Source organism: Mya arenaria, chromosome 4, assembly GCF_026914265.1.
Source record: "Mya arenaria isolate MELC-2E11 chromosome 4, ASM2691426v1".
NCBI classification, from domain to species: Eukaryota; Metazoa; Mollusca; class Bivalvia; order Myida; family Myidae; genus Mya; species Mya arenaria.
This window is the reverse complement of record NC_069125.1, coordinates 36599937-36625864: the sequence shown is the minus strand read 5'-3', so window position 1 is coordinate 36625864 and position 25928 is coordinate 36599937.

Here is a 25928-nt window from a genome sequence, read left to right as displayed (position 1 = left end):
CGGCTGTATTGACCAGAGATGGTGATTATTTGTTTGTATTTTATATCAATTTATGAAAACACTAATACATAATATGAATTACTCAATTAGCACGAATGGCCCTTTCTATGGTAAAAATTGCATGAGTTTTATAGGCACATAAATACCTTTAAATAAATACGTACACCTTGGATGGCACTTCCACGAAAACCGAGTTGACAATAGCAAACGGTTCTCTTGAAATCCAAGATTTTATCCCTTTCGATCAAAGTTATTTTAACAAGTAGTTCATCGTATAGCTGTAAAATCTATGGATCTTGCACATTCATTAATTGCACATGAACAGACACATACAACACTATCATCTTCATCCCTTAATTTTTCTAAATGTTGATCTAGAAAACGAAAATCACAATAATGAGTGTTATTCTAACTACGATGTTTTTGATTTTGATTACTAGAATCCTCTTACTTTATGCAGTAGATAAAGGTTGTTTTACGTTAGATTATCTTATACATATACATAAGGTCTCCAAAATCGTATTCAATGAGCACATGCTTTGCCTTGCGTTGGAAAAGCTGGAATACACAAACACCTTTTTTGTTAATGTGTGAACCAAACCCATAAGTAAATACGTTTCTCAAAAGACGATTGATTAAGATGAAACCAATATGTACACAGAAAGGAATGTGTACAATCAATCATTCTGTAAAATACTGTCTAAACAACGCTAATATTTCAGTTTGCTTTTCCTTACCTACTTTTGCATTATTTCGCTTTATTGAATTTCTAGTTAATGGCAAGTATGGTTAATGCTGAAATGCGCCTGTCAAATATTTTGGGAGACATTTTTGTACAGTCTCTTGATTCATAAAGAATTGTCACAAAACTAAATAAGACATATTTAGTTTTGAGAATTGTATTTATATTGATAAATGGTAACGCTTTGCTTTCAGAAAGTTGTATCAATGGGAACGAACCTTAAATTATCTGGCTGCTGGCTTACACATGCTTTGCTCTGTCATTTTGTTATGCTTGGCAAAGCCTCGTTTATTCATTTAGTGCCATTTAATTGGAAACCAATTATGTTGGTAACATTTATGATTATATTTTCTTTTCGGCAATGACAAGGTTTTTAAAATTTCTTCCACCTATCCTGCTAAAGGCAATTCATAATAACTTTTCTAAAACAAAAAGTTTGAAATGATACAACACTTGAACACACCTTGATATCTTCAAACCAAGAAAATCTATAAGCCCTCTGCATATCAAAGCAATCAAATTGTTTCGATCAAAACCTGATTAATATTGTTCTAGTAAAATTTAATAAAAAATCGAACAGACTTTAGGGTTCAATGTGAAATTTGTTAAATTGATAAAGTATTGTTTTGCACATACATAAAAGGGTTAGTACGTCCTTTATGTGTTTGTACATAACATTTATGAAAACCCTGGTTGAATTTCACATGCACTTAGAGTGGAATAAGAAGGGATAGCTTTGTATTATTTTAGTTAACAATATAATGAATCCACAGATATGCCATGCTATAGTTAATGAAAGGTGTTAACTCTTGATCTTTTTTGAAATTCCATTTATTCGTGTTGCCTGAAGTTCGATGAACTGACATTTTGGAGAGACCATATTTCAAATTAATTCAATTATTACAACTTGTGCGATGTTTATATAAAACTAATTATCTGATCATTGTGTGAAGACTTCTGCATCCACAGGGAAACACAATTCGTTTATACCATAAAGTGAGAATACTTTGGATATTTGTCTTGCCAAATTATACGTAATGAGCAATAGTTTATACAAAATTGTGTTTATGCTTCAAACAGCCGTGTGGTATTATGCTGCTCTTATCATTTTCTTAATAACTCATTATACAATGAAAGCTTTATGGACGAGTCCAGTAGACAACCATAAAACGGTGACCTTTTAAAGCACAAGTTCAAAGTCTAGAATACACTAAGCTTGAGACAAACAACTCACAAACTTACACAGAAAAGACCAAATCGAAACAACATAGATATTACTGATGTTGAGTATTTAGTTCACCGATAGTGAAAATTGGAGTAAACTTCCAAGATCTTTTAAGGTCATGAAGTGAAATGAAATCGCACTCAAAATGAAAAGAAAACACAATGAATGCAAAATAAATACAATTTAAGTTCATGACATCTAATAATGATTTCAAAATTAAATAGTTATTACGCCTCGTGCCTACCGCGTAACGACCACATCATTGTCGTTTTGCTCAACGTGACCACCTTTCATAGAGATTATAAGGTAAAGGAGAACGTTCAAGGTGTCGTTGCCTAGGCGACTCCGCTGCTTCGTTTTGAGTCGCTTCAACGTCGAGAAGCAACGTCCTCCATTCCCGTCTTGAACGGACCAACGATCGGTTTCAAATACCTGTCACAGTCAACCTCTGAAGGTCTCGTCATGCACCAAGGTATTTTTGAAGAGCGTGTATTGGTCCCACGCTGCTTTTAATCGAAATTACCATCTAGGGTTATAGTCATCAGAAAAACTTCTGATTCCAGCCTTCGTCTGCGCCAGCTCAGTTTTGCTTGGATAGCGTTACTGAAGACGTTGGCGCCGACGTCTGTTGGAGTTTGGTGACTTTTGTTTATTTTTTCTTCGAGAAATTGGAATTAAAAGTGCCTCGATCAACAGCTTTTCGTTTTGACATTTTGAAGACTATGTCAGACGTCTGGAACATCGAGTCATCTGTTTTTACAGTAATTGTTTTATTTCATTTAAAGGTGAAAAATAAACTATGCAAGATCAGTCGGCATTTTTATTAAGTCTTCATTGTTTGGTTTGAATCGATTCAAACATTATACATTCGATTTTCAATTTCAATTTTCATACATATTGTTTTTCTAGTTTGCATTTAATCCATGGTACAGTTTGCGCTAATTTATCGATTAACACCGAAACCGAATGGAGCACCGCAATTTAATCGGTAAACAAACAAACAATAAATTTTAAAGCCTTTCAATAGGAACAGGGCCCATATGGCCGCTCAAAGTTTTGGATTGTAAAAAATAATTTGATTCGTTAAGTATTGGCACCAAAAAGTAGTTTAAACCTGTTTGTAACGATACAAAATAGACTACTAAATGGCAATTGATAAACTTTGTATTGCTACAAATGTCGGAGAAGGGTAAACAAAGCAAGAACACGAGTAAACAAGTAGCGGTTATATCCAAATGCTCATTGATCTGGTCATCAAAATCAACGACAGACTGTAAGTGATTGAAACCAGCTGTATTATATTGTCAAGCAAAGAAACAAATGTATCAAAACTGAGCTGCGAGAAAACATCACTCATGCAATGTCACTATGCTTTTACCCAAAAACTATCTGATGATAAAAAATCGAATAACTTCATCTTTCATAGATGATATTTATTATTAATTTCTGCAATAAAAAAAAACATTGCAACGTGAAAAATAAAAATGTGTCAACAATAATGTATCAATTTCAACTGAAACTACGCAAAATCGATTAACTGACCTGAGGTAGATTCCTCCGAGAGATTTGTTTTCACTGGCATTGCACACGATCCAGATGATAGTCCAGATTGAACACCAGGCAAGGAAAACTTTGAAACTACTTTCAGACACTTTATCACTATTAACCTACAAAATGACCCAGAAGTGTTTGTAAATATGTTTGAACGTACATCGAATTGGAGGCCCGGACTACTCTACACGCCGATAATGGCAACAATTCAACGTTTTAGCAATAAAGGGCTCATTCGAGAAGCATGGCGCAATTCAATATGTAAAAATGCAATCAGTACGTGAACAAACATGGTCCACATGATGTTGATCAGAAGTGGAGGCAACTCTTCCCCAAGATGCGTGTACTAAAAGGGAAACGCTACAAACGTGGTATCGTTGCATACAGCCTCTATGTTAATGGTCAATTTATTATGTGTTGTAAATCAAGATCATTTTCATCTGTACGAGGATCCCCCCTAACAAAGCGACGTATTTGCCAGACCCTTCGCAATACAATATGACCGCAAACGATATCGACAAAGAACCTTGTACGAAAGATCTACCGGATCTTTGAACTTCATTTTTGTAAACGCCGTCAAAGTCAGTTAAATAAACAAAAATAATATCGCCTTGAGGAGACCGGTGTTAAACGCGCCTGTGGCAATAAGAACGATGTAACGAATGTGTCCCCCGTCGAACCTCAATCTGAAGGTTTTGATATCAGCGAAACGCACGAGGAGATTAACTGTAATTATAATGACAGGCCGGGATAATACCCCGTAAGTGATCTCGGTCAAATGTATGACACTGAAACATGTTTTCATAAGCTTAGCTTTTCTTCCAATAATTGAGTTATGCAACATGCCGAACGAGAAATCACAAATTACCATTAGTGTTTGCCCTACGTTGTCAGCCAATCAGAGGCGCTAGATATTTAAAATGTTTAATTTTTTATTTGTAAAGTATAAGTTCTTATTGCTGAAGTATATATATGTACTATTCATGAATAAGTAAATTGCTATAACTGGGCACGTGCATATAGTCAAGCCTACTGTTTGCATATGCAAAAATGCGATTTCAGCGTCAACACTGATTTAAATGACGTCACACTATCTTGCAGTGATTGACAGGTCTTTTTGACAGGCGCACGGATTAATTTTATAGCTGATGCAATATAGGACGGGCTAACACTAAGTCGGTTAGAGTTTCTTAAGTAAATTATTCGTGTTCTCACGAAAAATTACTTAATACACTCTAACCTATACTATGGAACAGGACGATGGAGTAATATCCCATACGAGAATATAAACTGCACACGTTGCAATGTACGATAGGTGACGACGATATAAAAGATTGCCCTGTATTTTTAATCTGGGGAAAACCTGTAATTAATGTAACACCAAGCTATGTTAAATTCCTGAACCTCTTTCTGCACTAGTCAGTTGTAACCACGGCCAACCCAGGTCCGGGGAATAGCGGGGACTTTGACTTTCGGCCCAGCCAACCCCGGGTAAAATCCCCGCCTTGCGGGGACGAACTGATGGTAAAATCCCCGCCAAATGCCCCCGAACCACAGGGACCCTAGGTATGGCCCATTCCCCTATATTTTGCGCGAAGACAAACCACCGCATTCACCCGGCACTGAAAGGTAAAAACACGGCCCTTTTTCCTGGCTATCCCCAGTATACCCCCGGACCTGGGGGGGTGGGGGGCTTGGTTACAATTGACTGGTGCATTACACGTACGAATGACAATGAATTCAGGAAACTATCAATATTTGTTAAACACATTTTAAAATCATTTAGCACGTAGGGTTAAAACTGTATATTATGTGAACGTATAACACTAGTTGCTTAAGCGTATTATAATTGGAAAGTTTCCAATGATATATACTGATACGAAACTGGGACGGGATTTTTAGTTAGAAATAACGATAATTCGAAATAGCGGTTTCGGATTATTGATGAACATTTCCTTCCGGAGAAGTTTGATGATTAGTAAAATGTTGATTTTTCTGTTATTAAATGTATCATCGACACATTAATATAATTATTGATAATTGTAATTCTATTTATAATTTGACAGCATTTGAAAATTAATGTATAATTCCTTTCGGACAACGTTAAACTCAACGCATACGTTGTTTACACTTTGTATTCATTAGGTGCCTGCATAAAGCCTCTTTATGTTTTGTATTTATAATTTCCTCTTTTTGGTATTTATGTTTGCATAGAGTCTATGAATAAACTTTAAAGATACACAGGCAGAGTTGAGATCTGTTTCACGGTTTATTGCATAAAATTCATGACATGTCGCGTACATTGATTAGGATGTCGGACCAATCAAGGCATGTCGGAATTACCACTATGCCTGTGTCGGAATGTCGTATCGACGCTCGATAAGGCCCTGGGGAAATAACTGCTCACATGTTTCAAAATATATTTACTAGAAAATGTTGGGGTGACCGCCTTGATTCGGAAAGCAAAAACAAAGCAACACAAGACTTCATGAATGTGTACTAAAAGTTAGAATCGTCATGACTTCAAAAATATTTAGTTTATTTCAGAAAACAACGACGTGTAATCTGGACCATCTTTTCATTATATCGTTTAACCAAGTAAATTCTGTTTAACGCGAATAACCTAGCAAGGCATAAGCACTTTAACTTATGTTTTACTTTAAGTTGTTCATGCTTTTCTTGAACCATGTGAGTATACAGTCATAGATGACCAAACATCGTTTTACTGCAAAAAACATTGTTTAAGATAGCGTCATTACGAAAGAAATGGTCTGCCCTTAATTTGCAAATCCTGAGCCTGAATATAGGAACGTACTCTACATTAAAGAATGCAGATGCATTGCTACTTTGTTTAATTCGAAATGGGATCAAGTAAACCATGCACTTATTAATGTTTTGTTTCGACCTATTTGCCAAAATCTCTTTGGTCAGGGATATTCTTGGCAAAGATCAATCATTTGAAAAAAAGAATCAGTCTATGGGTATTTTTGTGACGGAGTTTTAAACTGACATGTCAAAATACCTTCTCTCTGAGATCATCTAATGCTTAAGTCCCCTATATTCATTCGGTGAAGAGAACATTTATCGCCATTAGCAGAAACATAAAATCTTAGCCGCTTAGCGTATAGAGTATCGGTCAAAGATGGTAAAATGATAAAACCATAAATAGCTAGAAAGCTGTATGGATTTATTAACTATAAATGTGTATGCAGAAAGGTGCTAGTGTCATGCCTTTTAAAAACAATTTGATACGAAATTTTGTTATCAATTTTAAAAAAAGTTTTGAACTTTAATATTTATGTTTCACTTGGCATTGGCATTGGGTAACATATTGCATTTTAAATGAACGCTGTTGTCTAGTCATAAACTATTCACAATACAATACTTGTATGTTCAATTATCTATTTTCAATGTGTTTTTGGAGTAATTGGTAAAGGTAATTTGATAATATTAGTAACACTGTTAGAAGCTGGCGGGGGGAGGGGGTATGTGATATACACGCCCAGTGGTTTCATACCACGCGAGTGTTCCAGTTTATGTAATCAAGTTTTTTGGAACAAATACAATAACAATGTAAATATAGTAATACAATTGTTTAACAGCATATATACTTTCTCAGTAAGGTTACATTAGCACAGTCAATAAATGTAATAATAAGAAAAACAACAACAGTTAAACAACAAATTGTTTTTAACATTTAATTTCTAGCAATTTCTTGAATGTAACTCCTCAGCACATTTGTAGATTTCTTGTTGCATCGAAACGTCTCCTCTGAATTTAATTTTAACCTTTTTTCGACAGGTTCGTCACTTGTTGTTCTTGTAAACCATTTTTAGTCGCCATTTTTAACCAATGACTCATGTAAACAGTCGGTTACACTCAACAGATTTCTTGAATAAAATGGATATTCAATGGTGTGCATGAGTTAGCTCCCCTCTAGTGAAAAGATAAGCCGAGAGAGACGTTACAAATTTTTCGCCCGCCATTTTGTTACGTCTTCTGCGGAGTATGAAAGTTACAGGGGTGGTATGAAACCTACTGGAAATTACAGGGGGTGTATGGATTATACACGTCGTGCACGTGACCGCTCTAGGCCAATCGGATAGCGTCAGGAGGTGAGATATACATATATACCGTGTTTGTTAATGTAAAACAAAACATTTCAAAAAACAAAACCAATAGCCGGGCGATTGGGATGTAACCAAAATAAAAATAAGAAGGTATGTACAATTGGTTAACAATTGTCTTTAAAATGTTAATATTTCAGTTTGCTTTTCCGTACCTAGTTTATATCAAATATTACAAGAATGCATTCTTAATACCGAAACGCGCTTGTCAAATGCTTCGAATTTTCTGTTGCATTCTGTCTGTTCATCACAAATGTTATAAAACTGAATTGTATTGATTAAAGGTGGCAATTGGCCTTTAGAACGTTGAATCAATATGAAATAACCTTTAACTATTTGTGCGATGGCTTATACAACGCTATGCTGTGTCATTTTGCTCTTCTTGGCAAAACTGCGTTTTGTCATTTTGTGCCATTTACTTGAAAACTACTTTCGTTGGCAACATCTATGCTTAAATGTTCTAAAATCATATTGACCAGGTTCTATAGTTTCTCCATGTGTCCACGTTTACGCAAGTTAAATATACCACTATTGAACCAAACTAGAAACGATATATTCTCAGCCTATCAAAACACGTAAATTGTTCATAAAAAATATAGAGATAATTGGAACGTTTATCTCTTTTTCGAAATTCAATTTAATCGTGTTTCTTACAATTAGATGAATTGTTAATTTGAGAAGAGAACATAATTCAAAGTAATTCAATTAGAATCACTTAAGCGTAACGTTTCCATTGCATTAACTGTATTATTTCGTTTATGGTCTGAACTATTCAGGAAACACAATACGTTAATTACACAAGGTGAGAACAACTTTAGCAATTTTCTTGCCAGATGTTTATGTATCATGAGAAAAACATTTTTGTAATTGTACTCCTTTGCTCTCATTATGTTCTAAAATAACGAAAGTCAAAACAAGTTATCACGAGACTACATGGTTTGCTATGGTTTAGTTTAACATTTCTCTTTCGTTCAATGCGATTCTACAATGTTTGTGCAATGTATAAATATGTGATATTTAGATAATGGTTCTGAAGACGACCATTTCACCTAACTATATCAATTCATTTCTATCTTCGACTTAAATTTTTCTGGACAACAGAGCAGTTTGGTGATTTAGCTGAAAGGGGTGGAGACTAGCCATAGCTTGATTTATGTTCAGTTGATTGCTTGGTTCTTATATATTATTTACTTCAACGTAACTGTTTTAATTTTATCTTGGCTAGACCAAGGCTTATTTAATTACATATTCCTATTATTATTAAGTGTGTGTATACTCCTTAGTTTAAAATGCCCAACGATATAACCAGAAATTTATTCAATAGTAAAATATTTCCGTTTTGGCTAGTTTCTTTTTCCATAGTGTGAAGCCTAAACACACAATTTGAAAACTACGTGCTCATTTGATGCCAATATGATAACATATGAATAACAATACATCAATTATTCATGATACACTTAATAAAACCGATAACGTAAGAGCCGTTTAACAACCTTATTGTCAAATGGTTACATTATTGAATCACAAACCGAGTGAAAACGATAATTCCGTCTGTTCCGTTTTAATGTATATTAATGATCCGCCATCTTTTTAATTTGTATTCGTGGAATAACGATGCTGTTAGCTGTTTGAACTTGCTGATTTATCAACTTGGTCTATTCTCTCTCGTGTATTCATCCAGATATCTGTTGACAGTAAATTTTGCCATTTGTTGATAAATCTATCTGTTTGCATCTCCCAATTTACCAATGTTGGTCATTATTCTGAAACTGATTAAGATTAACATTATGTTTTAAATGACTTTGCATTATCATTGAAAATATATTAAGATAACATATTCGAATCATGAAACATGAATTTAATTAAGTTATTCTATGCATAACTATGGCACCATTTCACTACATTTAGGTCATTCACTTAAAAGGGATATACACTTTTGTATTTCTGCCATGAAATTGCACTAACAAATATACCGATTCATAATTTTGGTTGATTTTGATATAGTTCTTGTATGTTGTATTCGTTGCCTCGTGTGGTTCCTCTGGGTGTTTTTATTTTCTCTGTATTATACTTGCTATGAGTGTAGAATAGTTTAGCAATTTTGCATGTCTATTCAGTTATAAGACGTTTTGCAGGAATGGTATTTATTTATAGATATATGACAACGTGTCAGGCCACATTTACTGTTCCCGTCAGATCAAAACATCTCACATGTAAACCATTAATTTCTATAAAGTTCACAAAATCACCCATTTGGATCAAAAGACATTGCATCATCGTTATTTGTCACTTTCTCAGGAGTTTAATAACACTAATTATCTAGTAAGATCCCTAATCTCTTCCAAGCGAACGGTGTTAAAAGCTAGTTTGTATAGACAATTTGTTTGCATTTTAGAAAGTCATTCGTGATCGTTTCTTGCTTTATACTTCAAATGACATCGGGTGTTCAAACAATAAATGTGCATACTTTAAAGGCCAAAACACTTTTTGTATGTTCTTTTTGGTGCTACTTTTTATCTTATCTTTTTCAGCACATCAAACCCATTTAAATAAAACTAACATCATACGGTAATCAGGCATGAAAGATTCACTGTAAACACACTAAGTTAATACACTTTTGTTATACCAAACCCTAATGTCCATCAGATGAAAAGCTGCACAAAACGGCAATGTAAGTCCAAGACATTGTAAACGCCATATTGTAGCTTGAAATAGGTTTGAAATTCGAATGCATTTACATAACAGTGATGATTGCCGCTTTACGGACTGTTATAATTTGTTACAATTTTATTAAATACTTATAGAAACGGTTGTTTATTTTTTGTAAAGAAAGCCTGAACAATCCGCATACAATTAACGTTGACTAACGTATGGAAATAAATACATTAAACGTAAACCCTTATGTTATTTGTAATGCGTTACGTGATAAGAGATGTTTGCAATATGTAAGTATTAAATGGCAATTTCATCAGTAAATTATTAGATATAATCGAAAAAAAAATGATGATTTATTAGCACACATTTTCAATTACATTTTAATCAGTTAAATATTTGGAAAGTGTTAGCTCCCCACCAGGGACTTGAGCTTTCTACGTTAATGTAAAAACCCAAACCTTTACATTTGTAGCAATAAATGAACAAAATATATCCATGTTCCAGTTGGATGCACACCAGACAAAGCGCATATTGACATACTATTACTTTCGTCATTGTATTGAAAATTTTACAAAATGTATAGTCTTTGTCGAAAAAGTTTGGGGAACGTTTTGAAAGAATGCAAATTTGTCTTTCACGAAATATTCCTCGCTGATTAAATTGTAATAACGCATACAGCTTATAAGCCTTTAACTTTTCCTAAGTTTGTCTATTGTCCTTTACTATAATTCTGTATGTCATATAGATTATGCTTTTGCATATCGCCGTGCCATTTATCTGATCAAATTAAGCCCCAAGATGTATTGCGCCCATATTCCTTACATAAAACGTTCTGTTATGATTATGTATTCATGAGAAAAGAAGTGTGTTATAATTATTTGCTATGACGCATATACCTGGAAACAATCAATTAAATATGTGTTTGAAAGCACTTTTACGAAAGCAAACCTTGATATATAACATTAATTGTGCAACAATCCCCATGAAAGCACGACTATATATTCATCTCGACTGTTTGATAGTCCTTTGATCATACTCAACCAAAATATAATTTAAGTGAAATGTTGAATATCAATGATTAAGTGGCGTTGTGCTCATACATAATTTAGTAAATGTTTCTTTAAAAGTTAGCAATTGATTGATTTTCAATTAAGTCACAAACCGTTCTTGCCTAAATGGACAGCTAGGTACTTGCTGTTACATTTTAATAAGCCGATATGCTCTGCGTTCTATATAATGGAGTAAAGTCGGAAATATTTCTGTCGCATTTCGTTTTATTCGTGTTTCTTTAAATAAGATGAGCTTTGCAATTGAGAAAAGAAAATATTTTAATGTAATTCAATTAGGTTCCCTCATGCGAGTTGTGAGTGTTTGAATAAAAGTTTCCATTAAATTTACTTAATTATTCCGATCATGGTGTGAACTCTCTGAAACCCAGGGAAACACAATACATTCATTACATAAGGTGATGTCACAATTTGAAAAATTACCTGATGCAAGCGTATCATAAGCAATAGTTTAAACAAATTAAAATATCTTTGCTTAAAACAGTCGTTTTCTAATTGTACTTCATTGCTCTCATTCTTCTCTGTATGAATAAATTACAATGAAAACTTCAACGACAAACGGAGTAGCAGGGCAATTAGCATTACTCTTGTATCAATGCACAAGATCAAAGCCTAACGTTCACTTATCTCTTTACACTCAATGTACACAAAACCACAGACATACCACATATGAATGAATGCAGACATACCAAACAGGCATACACATATTTATTAGTAATTGCTTTTAGTGCTTGTCCGTTTATTTATTACTTGTGATACTTACTATGAATGTAAAAGGGTTTTGGCTATTTGGAACGTCTATTCGGTTTGTAAAGCATTATTCAGCACAAATTTGGTATTTTTTTGATGCATTTAAACGTATAATGCAACAGTAAGTGCATGAGATAAAGCAACAAAACCATTGACAAAATTACCTATTCAGATGAACGTGCCATATTTACAGAAAATGTATCACTGTCATCTGTCACCATTTCAGGGGGGGGGGGGGTAATTATACTCATTATTTAGCAAGTGGAATGAAATTCAATCTTCTTTCCCCGAATGTGTTTGAAAGCTAGTTTGTGTTCGTCAGTAATGTGCTATTATTCGAGAGATATATTTCCGCTTGAAAACAAAAACATTTCGACTTATTTGAGGCGTCTGAGAAACGTGTCAATCTTGATATTCGGTAATGGATGATTATTGCTGTTTGTTAGTTGTGATTAACCAATACTTTCTGATCAAGAATTCAGTGCAGTTATATAAGCTATGAACATTCTACTGGTAAACGACTTGAATATAAAACTTTATTTTACAACAAACAATGTTAAAATGCACAATATGGTACTGCTTTATCGCATTAGTAAAACTTTTTTCCAATAGCAAGTATTGTGTTATATTTCTTTAAATTCATTTTACAAATTAAACACAGTGAAGGAAAACATGATTTGCTTTAATAAGCCACGACCTTTATTTAGTTTCAAGAGTGGACTTTCAGTATCAAATTGTAAACGGATTGAAATGAAACCACTGTGATACAACAAGTGACAAACACAAAGTATGCAAGTATCGACGTACAAGTGGGACTGTCATTGTATCGAAAAATTGGCAAAATAGATGTCTGGTGATAAATCCTTAATTGGCAATGATACATATAAGTATTGTGATTTTGTGCTTAATTTCAACTGACAATGGACGCAAACATAAAAATCAAGGCCAAACACACTTAACTGTTTTCTATTTCAACAAATGAAACTCGTTTAAATGGCATCAGCATAACATGAGATCATCAGGCATAAATATCACATTTTAGCGGATATACAAAGACTAAATACACCTAGATAGTATCCAATCTAAATTGAAACGCTATACATAACAGCAAAACTAGTATTAGACATAGGGTTATTGCCATTTTTTGTTCCAATCTTAATTGCCATATGATTAAACGCTATACATAACAGCAAAACAAGTATTAGAAATAGGGTTATCGCCGTTGTTTGTTACAATTGGTTTTATATTTAAATGTATTCACAAAGGTAACTACAATGCAAATAGTACTAAACAATTCTTAAAAAAGGAAAACATATAAATAGATTCATCCATTTATTTTCCGCATACACACAATGACCTACACGCAAGACATCTTCTGAGCAACGAAGTATTTCAGTGAAAGTGTCGTGTACCAGCTAACAATTTTATTTTACGATTTCTTGCTGAGGCTACAAGATTTAAAGCATTGTCTTAATCGCCTTGTGCCGTAAACAAAAATCATACATTAAATGTAACTTTATGAAATAATATTATGTTATTTGGAATGTGATAATGTGAATATGTTGTTGGCATTTCGTTTCGTTTCAGATAATGTTGAATGTTCAATAAATGTAACGATATAAAGTCATTAAAACACAAGGACATGTTGTAATTAACAATAATTCGGAAAACAAATTTTATTAATCTTTTTGCTCCTGAAAAAAATGTATCATTCCCTTATTATAACTCACATAAAGGCTTAGTTTATGGAAACATTTGTTAAAAACGATGTAATGTGGCTGCCGTATTGATCATGTCGTTAAAATATTGTAATGCACTAGGAGCTGTTAATGAAGGGCAGGTATGTTTGTATTAATGAAAATGCTTGTTAAAAGATATAGATATTGATATCTGGTACAAATATAATACATGTTTGGCTTGTTTTCGAGGATAACATAGTTACCGTGTTGCTTAACATACTTGATATATATAAGATTGTTTATCTCGGGATTGGTCTGCCCTTTCTGCTAAAGATAATTTTTCGTGTCAATATATTTCAATATACTTCTGTCCTTTCGTTTTTTTAAAGTTTTGAAGAAAAAGTTGCTTAGATATGCTTGCGAAAAACCGGCATGTGTATATAAACTCAACGCATTTGTCAATGAATTCAAAACCGCAAGAAGTCATGAACTGAACATTGTAGGGTATGGTGTCATGTGTTTTTTAACAGTCTAATATAAACATTAAAAATTCATTATTGAGACTCAGCATATTGTTATGACCAAAAAGCGCAACTCAGAAAATAAACCAGCAACAAATTTTAACATATAAAAAAATCAAATTAGTCACGCTAATGTTTAAATATATAGAATTGATAATGATGTCCAAAGTCCAAATGTTCTTAAAATAACTTTACTGATCCTGGTACTCATGATGTTCAAAGAACCTTATTCAAATAAAATATCAAGACAGTGTATGTGCTAATATCAATACTTTCAGAATAATCACCACAAAGTGTTGAAATGAAATGCTTAGAGTCAATATACTTTAATTAACGGAAATATTGAGAAATGTCCTAGCGCTGGTTAAACGTGTAAAGATACAGGAATGTTATCCAAAACAGACTGATCAGGGACCAAGACCGAGCCTATGAATCAAATAATTACATCAAATAAAAATGGTCCAGAACAAAAATTTGAAAAAAATAAATTGAAATAGATATATAAGGAATAAATAAAACATTATAGAACCTTTTAAGCAAATTCATATCCATACAACCTTCAAATATCAAAGTTTACTTTAATGGATCGAGGTTATAAAACAATGAGTTATTCAATTTATAATACGTATCCATGCTACAAAATGTCTGTGATTGTGATCTTTATCTGCATTCGGAGCTCCTGGGCCATTTTTTCAAAAACAACCTCGGATGTATATGGACGGTTTACATACTTATAAAGTGGTACGTTTAAGTCCGCCGCAAATAGATCGCGTAGTAATCTTATTTAGTAGTTAAAATTTATGATTTAACTCTTGGGAATCGTAATTATGTTTGCAATAATACACTTCAATGGCAATCAATTTAAACTGATAGCAATGAATACAACTCTTAAACACTACATTTAATTAATGCTTTTATTAAAAAAATACGGACTACTTCAACAGATGTACCGGCATACATCCGAGGTTGATTTTGAGTTCCGAATGCTTTATCTGGCGTTTCTCATCTGTATTTTGTAAATATACTTCGTTGTCAAAGTAAGTTAAAATCAGTCACACTTGATAGAAACACAGAACCTTTGCGAAGATGTTTGCCTATTACCAGTCTAGGAATATTAAGTAGACAGTTTATAGCTTCATGAAGATCGGGAACAAACTCAGATAACAAACAAAGTCGAAATTACATTAGATGTTTTATTTTTATTTTATAGACCTTTTATCACACATGAGAGTAGGATAAACGAACCGCAAGAATATATTTATTTTTCGTAGTTGTAACAGCCCAAATAATTCTCGTTAAGTTGTTGTATGTCGTTTTCCAAAGTTCTTCTTTGTGTCATTTTATTGTCGTTACTTATAGCCGCGCATTGCAATGTAATTAAATTACATCGGAAACAAAACGTTCTTTTATAATTGTCTTTTTTTTTTAAGATGCAATTTTTATAGTTATTTCCCGGATGCAACCGTGTAAGCTATTAATTATACATTTTGTTCTAAAACCGTAAGTTAAAAATTATACCACCCGTGAACAAAGCTAGATACCTTATCACAAATATTTACTACATTTCTATTGCAAATCAGTGAAAACGAATTTATTTCATCAAGAAATGGCAAATACTGCTTCGTCTATCTCCATCTCGACAGTTCTAGTAAGTTTTAGAAATAAAGTGTTTAAAAAAAACACGGAAATGTTAAATGTGAAAAAGCAATCTTTATTGATAAGTTGACGTTTTGCACATTCATTACGCAGTAAATGTATACTTTGGACTGGCAATTGATAAATCACCAGTTTTGTTCAAAAGGCAATCCGATTCTATTTAAATGAATGACTGGGTTCCATTTGTTAAATTTCAGCTCAAAGCGTAACAAACTAATATGCTTCGGATAATATTATTATAGAATGTAGTTTTAAAAATTCTCCCGCATTTCATATTGTCGCTTCCTGAAATTAGATGAAGAAAAAATATGAAGAGAATCTATTTCAATAATTCAATAATAATTACTTGTGCGGGTTAGTTAATAATTGTACCCAAAGAAATAACGTTTTTTGCAGTTCATTTTGTGAACTTAATCCGCAGGATCCATAAGATGAGTTAAATGTTGTCTGTGCCAGTTGACAGTTAAATTGAATCATTTACAGAATAATCGTAATGGTTTTATGAAATAACTAGCTGTGTCCGTACCTTTGAAGTGTCAGAACTATTGCAGCTGATCGTTTAGCAGTTAAAACATGACTTAACTCGTTATGACTTTCATTCGGAATGTTTCTTTGTACAAGACGATATTGACTTGAAGGCTTTAAGGTGTTACAGTAACTATCAATTAAGATAAGACACGTGTTAAGCTTCATTGGATTACCCAAATATTGTAGCATATGAGTGGTATGTTTTCCGTCGATAAACGACCGATAACCAACCTTTAGCTTTACAAATACATACAAGGCCTAGTATTACCGGACGTAAGGATGAACATATTTACACTGTTGATTCTTTTAGATCAGCGTGCCCAAGACTATCCACTGTCTTAAGTCCCCTATATACATACCCTGGATGTAGAAATAATATGTAAGAGCGTCATTAATGAAAATATAAATGCATAGCCGCTTAGCGTTTACACTGACGATTATAGATGATGAAATGCTATAATTTTACTATACATTAAAAGGTATCAGAGGTCCTTATTAACTTTCTGCAACCAACCCTGATCGATAGAGTCATCTATGTGGACCAAATAATTCAAATTTAAAAAAAAAAAAACATATGGAAATATGACTATGAATTTGAATAACAGTTTGAACTTGACCGTAGGTTTGCACGCCATTGCGCAGTAATAAACGTAATTACGAGCAAAGATATTGACTTATTAGACATCTCATACATAACATGCAAGTATTTGCAATAATCCATATATCTCATTCAATCCTCTTGTCTTAGGATTATTACCTCAGAAATAATTGAAAGCTACTGAGACGATGGATCTTTCCTAATGATTGATGACATGTAATCAACATATCTAGATGCAAACCCGAAAACATTGCATAGAGTATTTGTCCATTGTCAGACGAGGAATATTTAGCAGCCAGTTTATCACTGCTTATGGTATAGACTGGTAATATTTCAAACGGATGAAGTCGATATGAGGTGTTGTTATAGTTGTTAAAGAATCTTACCAACAAAACATTTTTTATGAAACTTTCGGCAGGTGAACCACCGTTTTCTGTAACATTTTAAAGGGATTTTTTGTGTATGAAATTCAAATTTAGAATGTGTATCGAAATTAAATGACCAATATTTCTTTGGAGAAATCAAAGATGAAAAAGCATTTGAAGTCCGATGTCAGATGAAGTACGGAGCAATTCTACAAATTTTAATAACGTTATGAATAATTAACATCCCTTCAGTTATTTTACGTATTTAGTAATTAGAATTATTTTTATTTCGAATTACACCAACACTATACAGTGTCTCAAGGCATCAATTTGTAACATATAGGACATAGAACCTCAAAAATTCGAGCCAAGGCGGACTGCTTTCCTTCAGTCTAAATAAATCGGTTCTTTAAATCCAGTTTGAGCCAACGAGGATTTCGAGCCAAGCAAATCCGAGCCATCAAGGTTCGACTGTAATCATATAGACTATAGTAAGGTGTCAATGAGAGTGTTTGCACCTTGCACAGTCAACTTGACCCATTTGCACATTTTTAGGTGATGGTAGCTTAAGATAATGAAAAACATGCACGAAATGTCGTCAATACCATAATTATCCTCTTGACGATTACACAACTGTTATAAGTAATTAAAGAAATGAGCACATACGTTGCCTGTTGCTCAAACACCTAATTTGTAAATATGTGAATCCAAACTCAGAATCAAATACATTTATCCATGTAAACAGAACGGAATGTACAATCATTTGTTAAAAAATACATTTTATTGTGCTTCTCCTATCCTAGATTTGTTTTGTTACGCTTTATCGAATTTTCGGTTTGCTTTTCCAAGTAAATGGTTAAATAAGCTTTTCAAATAGTTTGGGGAAAGTTTTGTTATAGTCTGTTAGTTCATCAAATGTTGTCATAAAACTGAATATGTCTTCAGGGAAATACATTAATATTGATACACGGTGGCAGGGTGCCTTCAGAAAGTTGCATTATTCTGAAATTCCCTTCAAACATTTATCTGCTGGCTTATGCAATGCTTTGCTTTGTGATTCTGTTCTTCTTTGAAAAACCTAGTTTCTTCTTTTGATGTCATGAGCAAACTTTTGATCGCAATAATAATTTAAACATTTTCGTTTTGCATATAAACGGTTCTAGTAATTTCGTCCATATATCCAGTAATACGTATCAAATTATATTTGTTCTGAAACCATTACTTTGAGATCAAACCACCCTTGAGCATACCTTTTCACCAATATATACAATTGTTCTGTATATAAACACAATCAAATTCATTCCATCACAGCCTGGCGACTATTGGTAAGTTCATCTCTCGACTGTTTTTTACAGACTAAACATTTTTAAGTCTGTAAACACATCAACAAAGTGATTGCACATAAATTACAGGGCTAATTCCTAACAGTTCTGTTTTAAATCTTGTCAAATGCTGAATGCATCATATAAGTCTAATGATTAATTATGTGTTCATTATTTTAAATGAAATATGAGATCTCATCTGTGTACGAATATTGTTGTTGCATATCACTATAATAAATTGGCAGATATGCTCTGATTTATTTTTTATAAATGGTGTAAGTTCTTGAAATCTTCAAAATTCCATTCCTGAAATAAGTGTTGGTGAATATAAAAGAAACACATTTCAAAGTATTTATTTTTAGAATCTCTTGTGCGAATTTGTTAATCAACGGTTTTTATAAAATTGACTGAATCATTCTGATCATGTCGTACTCTAAATTCTCAGGGAATCAATACCTTTATCACAAAAAAAGCCAGATTACCTTCAAGTTCAAATATTTTCTTACCATATGCATATGTATCATGAGCAATGAGTGTACACAATATGTTGTTTCTATTTATAAACAAGGCGTTTTGTATTCTATTTATGTCAGTCTGTTCTGTATATATCACAATACAGTGGAACCTAGAGGGACAAGGGCAGTAGCCAAACATTTTACGATAACCGTGTTCAGAGGCACAAGGTCAAAGCCTCACATACTGTAAATTTGAAACAAACAACGTCAAAAACAACACAGAAATACCACATACAAATTAGCACAGACATACCACACATCCGTTAAAATTTACTTGCAAATAGTTAGAAAACCAACCGCCTTTAGAGAGGTAAGCTTTAACATATCACCAGCAGACTGCATCAGTGTACATGTGTCTGGAATTATTTGCAAAGGGATTGTATCGGATAACTGTCCATCCATACAGTACTAGTGTTGCTTCGACTTAGTTTATGCATAGTAATTCAGTTTACAAGATACAAAAAATCTACGTACGAATACATAGTATATAGATATTATCTTCTGGATGTATTGGAAGACGGGCATTTTAAATGACTTTATGATGTTTATGACTTGAATCGTTTTAGGTTACAAAGACGTTTCGCTATCTATCTTATAAGAACTGGGACTTGCTACGGCTTGATTCATTTATAGTTGTTGTTTTTTTTACCTATCTAAGTTTGTGTAAACGCTGCAAGTGTTTCGGGTTGACATTTTCCACAGTAAGACTGAATTGAATGGAAAATTGACTGATTACAAAACTCCGCTTTATTAACTTGTAAAAACCTACCGCAAGTGATATTTTCATTTTCAATAGTGTGAAGTTAACACATTAAATATAGATGCACAATGTGCTGAATTGATTCCAGTTAGTTAAAATATGAAGACAGAAACATCCATTATGCATGGTACACTTAATAAAATTGATAACTTAAGTGCAATACATTGCCAGATAGTTACATAATTATATCACACACGGAGTAGAAACGAAACTCGTTCGTCCATTAAAATATAGATAATCGTCCCATCGCATTTGCCAAGATGTATTCAATAAAGCTCCATGCTTGACACTCATTTACCAAGTGCATTTAGGATTCCCATCTCCGTAGTATTTACCCAAATTTCTGTTGACGGTAACTTTTGCCATATGTGGAAACTGTATGTTTGTTTCTATCAATTCACTAATATTGATTTTAAGTAGAAACTGATTAGATATTAACGAACTTTGTACATTACCTTAAGGTACATGACCACGTTACTCCGAAAAATATGAATGTCGGCCGATTTCAATGAAACTTGGAACAAACAATCGTCAATGACTCTACTTTAACGAGGTGTAATTATTTTTTTTGAATCCCGTCTTTTGTTGATTTACAGCGCCACCTAGCGGACACGTGCTATTTGGCGCTAACATTGATAAAACCGTAAAAAAAAAAATAACTTTACGGCTTTTTTTTACAAAAAAAAATCGGAATATAATTTATTGTACGATGAATAAATAATCCTATAATTTTAGTATAAGTATTTAAGAAAAAAATAATTAATTTTAAGTTTTATGACAAAAAGGCTTTAATAAGAAATCGCCAAAAACAGATTCCCATCGGTGAATTTGACGTATTTATCTCGAAAACGAACTCGGGTAGGGTATGTTTTTATTTAGTCATAGGAAACGGAACGGAATAATGAATAAAATTATGTAAAAAAATAAAAAATTGACGGTGAGGTTAATTGCTAAAAGATATAAGTAACCTAAGAAAATTGATAGAGTTAGCGTGATTTCTACGCCACCGTCAACGTCAATAAAAACACGTCAAGTTAGTGACGCCATAGGTTTGTTTGATGCATGAAAATAGTTGTGCAGTGTCATTTTGTTTATGCAAATGATTTTAATTTCACTGTTTGCAAATGTTGTGAATTGCAATCGGAATTACGAACAAAGTCAGAATACTGATAATATTGTTTGTCATTTGTTATATATGTTCTGAATTGATATATAGTAGTTATGTATACGGGAGCGAACTAATTAACGTTAGTAAGCTTTCTAAACATATAATTAGATAACGAACTTAAGTTTAGTGGAAATGCCGCGAAATTGTCATTTATACGTTACTGACGTCATTTTAAACGGATTGTCCTTCCGGGCACGTTCCGTTAACAACATCCGGTAAAGATGAGGAGGAAAACAGGTCAGTTTATTTCTAAGAGTAACGCAAATCGAGCCTCAATAATAAACAACGTGAATGTGGAGAAGAAAACATGCATTTCTGTTCCCGAAACCGTCCCGCCTTGGCTAGAAGGTCGCAGAGTCGTAGAAATCGGTGTAATTTTGGAAAGATTAAGCTCCTGTAGTTCTTGTGGAAACAGTTTTTGCATCAATGGCATTGTAGGGGAAACTATATATGGCCTTGGATCTATCCTTCATATCAGCTGCAACACCTGTAGGATGGTTAATCTGGTGCCTACGGGAAAACGGCATTCCACGAGTGACGGCTCCGCAGCTAGAAGATGTTTTGATGTCAACACTAAATAAGCTACAAGTAAATTTTGTCACCATATCAATAGCCAGCGTTGTGCCAACAAATGTAGTGAATGATGTTAGACTTGGCACATAATGTATAAGTGAATTAACGTCAATACATATAAAAAACGCTCTGACATATTGTAACGAAATTTGATTCCATTGATTCCATTTCATAGATTCGTCATTTCCTAGAAAAAAAGCATTATTTCTAAAACAACATTTAAAGCAGTAAAATGAACAAAAGACTTAGTATAAAATGAGTGCACCATGATTATCGATTATTATGTGAAGGCGTCAATAGCGCTTAGTTTACTTGGTCGAAAACAAGCTTGTTGTGTATCTCTTTTAGCGATGATCAACGCAGGTGTAGGAGAGTCTCAGATCAGTGCGATATTTGCTGAACTCAATCTGCCTGGAATCAGTAAGACCGCACTGAAGGCCCGGGAGCGAGAGATCGGACCATCTATTGAAAGTGTGGCCGAAATAAGGTAAAATATTCGAGTCATAAAACAACAAAATGCTTCGTTTATCGTCACAACCACAAGTATCGAATTCTTGGCAAATTCTACACCATTGTATATGTGCCTGCAGCTCAAGCATCATTTAAGTTATACAATGAAACTATCGGGATAATCCAAGTATTCGAAAAATGAGCTAAATCACAAACGTTTTAAACACACATCCACAACCCAAAATATTGCTAATCAATTTTAAGTGATAAATGATTTGTTAATATGTGTTGTCTCGTTTTATTCACGGGAGTTTGTAAGTTTGTTACTGTTTGTTACTGTTTATACTTAATTAATGAAGTTTTGGCCATATATGACATGGCCATCGAGTTTTTATGCCGTACTTGTATAAATGCTAAGTTTTCATAGATTAAAACGGATGAGATCAAACTGTTCATATAAGAACAAAATAACTAACATGTAAAAAATCATCTGGAGCGAAATGTCCCATTTGGAGTGAAGAGCATTACTTTTAGGAAAGGATTCGTTGTCATTTGTCACGTTCCCAGGAGTGAAAAAATACTCATTATCTTGTATGAATGCCAATCATTTCCAACTAAACGGTTTTGTAAGCTTGTGTGTGTGGACAATTTGCACCAATAAGGAAACAGTGATTTATCTTAATGTCAAGTAACCGCGATCACTATTTTGTGTTTATAGTTTATGTTCAAGTTGAAACTGTTGACGGGTTCAAACGAAACCGCTTAAGTAGGAAATATAATGCATTTAGGTATCTGACGTACACATTAGATGGTTATGTTATAATTGTTTATCTATCAAAACGTATTTTGTATATTAAGTATTTTCGTGAGCGCATCCACCTGTAAGCTACCATTTATATTTGTTCTGAAAACGAAAGTGTGAAATAATAATACCCTTGACCTAATCTAGATAATTTATAACCAATATTTACTACAATTCCCTACTACAATTCCCATGCAAATCAAGCAATATTTATGCAAAAAAACTACAGAGACAAGCTCAGATGTAAGAGGTGTAAACATAAACCCGCTTTAATGGCACTGGGTAAACGCCAAAGACATAGAACTTAAACTAAAACAATCACAAACAAGAAACATGGAAGAACAGCATAAAACTCTTATCAACGTTCGCATTAACTTGAGGAAACATTAACCCCGTTTATTGACACAGGGTAAACGCCAAAGACATATAACACAAAAACAATCACAAACGCTAAACATGAAACAAGAGCACAAAACTCCACAAACAGCTAACTAAAGCCGAAATGGTTCCGTCGCGAAATGGCAAATACTTGTAGGCCTTTCTAAAACTCGACAGGTTAAGTTTCGGAATAAAATGGTACCAAACAATATTCTAATTGAAATGTTAAATGTGCATAGGAATATGGTTCATTGATAAAGTGACCTGTTGCACATACATAACGCAGAAAATGTGTGCTTGTGATACTTGAAAGACTGAAAGATTTATTCACGCTGGCAAGAGTGCTATCCGTTCTAGTATGAACGGATATTTAGGTTCTTTCTTGTTACACTTTAGTTAAAAATGTAATTGACCGATTAGCTTTAGGTACATTAAAAGAGTAATATCTTAAAACATCCTCCGAATTTGAAGAGGACGTATTTCAAAGTAATTCGATAAGAATCACTTGTACGAGTTCGTGAAAAATGTCCCCATTTAGATAACTTAGTTATTCTGATTGTGGTGTGAAATATATCCACCGGATCCATTAGTTGGTGATGTATATGCCAAATTTGAATTGTATCATTGCCAGTGTCACATCTAGGCGTTCCAATGTTTAAATGTTAGTTTCATGGTTTTTAATATTATCTTAATCCATATATCAAAGAAAATAACTATACTACTTTACAATCTGATTAATATGTTATATGGAATGTTTCAAATCGTATAACTGTGTCAGTACAGTTGGTGAGACATTATTGTTGCAGTTGGTCGATGAGTATTCAAGAAAATTGACTGAACTCAATATGGCTTCCATTTGAAACATTTTTTTATTAAGATGATATTGACTTTAGTACTTTGATGTTCGTATGGCGTGTTGATAATTATTAGGATAAGTGCACATAAGGATCATTCGATTAACCGAAGATAAAAGATAACGATTTAGACCGGCTTTGTGTTTTACAATATATACCCGGTGCCAGTATTTCCTGACAGAAGGATGAAACTATTTGAACTGTTGCTTCCTTTAGATCTAGAAAAGCTTGGCCGAGAATTGGTCAATCACTAACATATTTTTCAAAACATTTCTAATTTGAAAAGAACAACACGGAACAAGTGAAAACACTTCAAACAGTTCATTTTAAGTAAAACAAAAACACCGCCATACAGCTTATTGAATTCCGAATTTAGTTCAGTGGCGTACGTCAGTTGATAAAGGTTTCCGTTCATTACACAATTCATTGGCATCCATTTCGTTATTGTGTTTACATCTCAGAAGTATTTACATTTTAAAATTAGAACTAGGCATTCTCTGTCTGGGATTGAAGTTTAAAGTGTGCTTCATTTTGGTAGCTTTTTTATTATATAGTGTATCACTAATTTGTGGTTCATTGTATTTTTTTCTTTCCAGGATACTCTTAACGGTTCATATGGTTCTGCACAAAGTAGGGGCTTTAGATGTGTATTTTGAAGCAATGATGACGTCAATACTTCTTCTCTCGGTCTGCTAAGCCCTTAAAATGTATAATTGTACACAACTATTATAGAAAGCGTTGATAACATTGACTTCCAAATCATAACCTTTTTGTATACAGCATCCACTGACAGTATTGGATGTATGGCATGCAGTTCTCATGTTTTAGATGCAAGATTATTATCTAGATGATACATTATATTGGGCATGAAAGGTGCAGAAAATGCAAGCAATGCATATTTGTTGGGCAAATACCCCATCTTGAATGTTTCCAACTTATCCAGCTACATGCAATTGATTATATTTTTTTCTAAAACCTTAAGTTAAAAGTTATACCACCCTTGAACAAACCCAGATACTGCATCACCAATATATTCTACAATCGCTCTACATATCAACACTGTGACAATCAAAGTTTTTCCATGAAAACCTGGATAATATTTGAAAGTCTCTCTTTTGATAGCAAGTTTTAGATATTCATAGAATCGCTAAGGATATAAAATGATAAATCTGCGCAAACATTAATATAAGTAGTGAAGATGTGTTTTACAGAAACAGAAAATGGTTAATTTCCACCTATGTTTTAAATGTTGTCAGATGCTTGATATATCATAAATCGTTTACGATAATCATAGGTGATTTTCACATATTCGTAGACTAGAATAGTGTCGTCTCTTAGTAGAGATCTTTAAGTTGAAAAGGGTATTATGTCTAGAAGATTAAATAAATGGTTCTATTAATTCGAGTTTCCTGAAATGAGACGAATACTGAATTTAAAAAGAGAAAACATTTCAAAACGAGTTGATTCGAAATCACTTGTGCGAGTATAGTGAATAACATTTAATTACTCAAATATTCCGATCATGACGTGAACTCTTCTGAGGTGAAAACACATTGCTCATGTTTATGAATCATGAGCAATAGTTTACACAAAAGGGTTATTCTGTGCTTAAAACATGCCGTTTTTCATTATATTCTGAATA